The sequence below is a fragment of the Peromyscus maniculatus genome, chromosome 6, assembly GCF_049852395.1.
Source record: "Peromyscus maniculatus bairdii isolate BWxNUB_F1_BW_parent chromosome 6, HU_Pman_BW_mat_3.1, whole genome shotgun sequence".
In the NCBI taxonomy this organism is placed as follows: domain Eukaryota; kingdom Metazoa; phylum Chordata; class Mammalia; order Rodentia; family Cricetidae; genus Peromyscus; species Peromyscus maniculatus.
The window spans coordinates 62,342,991-62,346,018 of record NC_134857.1 but is presented as its reverse complement, the minus strand read 5'-3'; the positions used below and the strand labels follow the sequence as shown (position 1 = coordinate 62,346,018).

General features: G+C 39.1%; 1 long non-coding RNA gene across 1 annotated transcript; it reads right to left on the bottom strand.

Moving 5' to 3' along the window:
• Positions 1–233: 233 nt before the first annotated feature.
• Positions 234–1,526, bottom strand: LOC121830185 (uncharacterized). Its single transcript, XR_006073183.2, has 2 exons — positions 948–1,526; positions 234–683 (listed from the first exon to the last, which is right to left on the bottom strand). It is a non-coding gene; the product is annotated as an uncharacterized LOC121830185 (long non-coding RNA).
• Positions 1,527–3,028: the final 1,502 nt, after the last annotated feature.

Below are 3,028 nucleotides of genomic sequence, written 5' to 3'. Positions count from 1 at the left end.
TGTAGAGTGAAACTGATTAAACTGTGTGCTAAAATGAACTCTTCTTCTTTCTAAAGTGGTTTCTTGGGTATTTGGGTCAAAGTGACAATCAAGAAAGAAAACAATAATGAAAACAACAACACCAACCAACTAAACCCAAATAACTGTGCCACAGCTTTCTCTGAAAATCAAAAGCCATAGCCTTTTGGTATTAGAGTCCCAGAGAAGTCTCATAAAAGACCACCAGTCATGTATGCGATCAACAAGAACATTTATTAAAAATGACCAAGATGTTAGGGTCTAACCATCTGACAAAGTGACAAATGGCATCCTTGAGAGAAGCTCACAGGCTCCTTTTAAGCAGGGCTAGGGGAATTCTAGGGAGGAGAGATTAGTCTAGGGGATGATTGGTGGGTTTAAACAAAAAGTTTATGGGTTGTTACAGGATTGAGAGGTGGCTCTAGTGGTTAGGGACTTTCCAGCGGCAGGATAGGAAAAGCTTTCTTCAGCTAGTAGAAGGCTGTGGGGCACCTGCTCATTGGTTGCCCCTGAATTGTGGGTCCCCCTTCTACCCCCACTCCCCTGAAATGGTTATTCAGCTCTAGCCAGCTCCAGTAAAACCAAAACTAAGGCCTGCTCCCTGGCCGGGCTACTAGGAGCCTGTCATGCCCCTTGTCTGGCTCCCAGTCCTCTCATTGGCATTCCTGTAGGGAAAGATCAAATACAAGTAAAGCTTCGCAGCTTTGTTCCTACTCACTGATTTTCCTTAGCTCCCATGTCTCTGTCTTCCAGGCTCTACATAGTGGGAATTTTTTTTTTCTCTGCTACACCTGAACGCATCTGTGATTCCAATGATCAAAGGGCAAAAGGAAGGTTTGATTTTTGTTGAATAATGAATGTTAGATGTGTCCTTACCTGATCTAAGCTGAGTTCAGAAGATATAAAAAGAAGTGACACACAGTACCTACCTAGTAGAAATCCAGCCTCCTGAACAAGCCAGGCACAGAACTCGATGGTAACAATCAAATTTGGTAAGTTCTAAAAATTTGAATAGGAAACAATTGGTGAAATCACTGAGGAGGAAGAAATCACTCTTTCTGGAAGCATCCTATTGGAAAATTGCCGGGAGCATGTTTTAAAGATCGAGTCCCTAAGCACAGGTGACAGAGGAGAGGGCACATTAGCATGGAGGTAGCAAGCCTAAAGTCCCTAGTTCACCCTCCATGAGACCTGAAAATCACAATCTTAAGAGCATACATCCTTCTGTGCTCTAGTAGCAGGTGTGAGGGCCTCTCAGATATTAAGTTCATAAAGGCAGCCTCAGAACAACTTCCTCTTCCTGAAGTCCACATTTCCCTACTGGAGCAAATTTGTCTGAGTCACAACCCCTTATCATGTGTCCAATGTTTAGGATTTCATCATACTTCAATAGCAAAAGCAAGAAACTTTCAATATTGCTGACATTCAGTTAGTAAGATCCATTGAACTCCAATTTTATTTGCTTCAAACTGCATATTTCACTAAATGGCCCCAAAGGTTTTCATCATTTTGTTGTTTGTAATATAGCTGATGATAATTGTGCTTCTAAATGTTTTTCAAAAATTGTACATTGTGAATGAAATAAAATCTTTACAAAAGCTTTTTTATACAATTTATCTTTCTTGTTAATTTTAATATTTTCTCAATTGCACATAATGCATTACTTTTAGAATTCCATTGAATGAAGAATTAATTTTAACTAGTTTTATTGTTTGATTAATTATTTTCTTAATTCATTCATTCATGGAGTATGGAGATGGAACCCAGGATCTAGTATATGCTAGGCAAGCAATCTACCAATAAGCTACATCTCCAGGCCATTGTTGAAAAAATATTAATGGCCAATGTATCATTAATCTTGAAAGAACTTATTTTTAAAATGTTGATTGGAATTTTACCACAAATTACACCAATAACAAAGAAAAGCAGGTTTCATAATAAATTTGTGTTTAAAATAGCTATAATTTGTATTTCAAATCTCAGTGTAATTGTGTTTATAATGTGTGTTTTAGCAAATAGAGAAATATAATAATAGTGTATCTGTAAGCCTTTATGCACAAACACCATATTTTGCAACCAGACTGAGAAAGATTCCTGGGGTCTTGGTGGCTTCCATGCTGTTCTATGCCCTTTGTTTCCTTATTTACAGGATTGCTAAAATAAGTTACAGCAGCAGTCACCTTCCCAGCATGCCTTGCTCTTTCCTTTGGAAAATCATAAAGAAAAAGTCCTATAACTACTCATAAGAAGCAACATGGTTTCCTCCCCTTGAAATCAACAGTTTCTTTCCTGCTTTTTCTCCAGTCCCCCACAATAATCACTAAGCAAGTCTGTTCTTGGGTTTAATTAAAGAGATGTTGGAAAGCTCCAACTTGTCTGATTAAGTTGGTACCTAGTTAAAGGATTCTTATTCTTTCTAGAGTCCCATTTATGGAAATGAAAGAAAATACCACCAACAGAAAAGTACTTCAATATGGTGATTGAACCTGTCAGCTGTATTGAAGGGCTGATGCTTCTTTGCCTGGAAATGATTAAAGCTGAATAGAAAGTTGTTATTTGCTTCCTAAATGTGTTAGACTTTGTGATATAAGTAGACATGAGTTTGCTTTCCATCAAAGCACAACCTCAGTAGACCTGGGGAGTTATTTGATGGTGTTTCTAGGTAGACATTGTGAAGAGGTATGGGAGTAGTGGCACTAAGCAAACAAGGGGCAGTCAATAAGAATAAGTACTTGGGGAGCTGTGGAGATGACTCAGTGGTTAAGAGTATGTCTTAGTTACAGTTTACTATTGCTGTGAAGAGACACCACGACCACGGCAACTCATAAGCAAAGCATTTAATCGAGGGGGCTCGCTTACAGTTCAGAGGTTCAGTCTCTCATGGCAGGGAGCATGGTGGCATGCACGCAAGCATGGTGCTGGAGAAATAGCCAAGTGTCCTAGATCTTGCAGGCAACAGGAAGTCGACTGACTGCCACACTGAGTGAAACTTGAGAAAAGGACCTCAAAG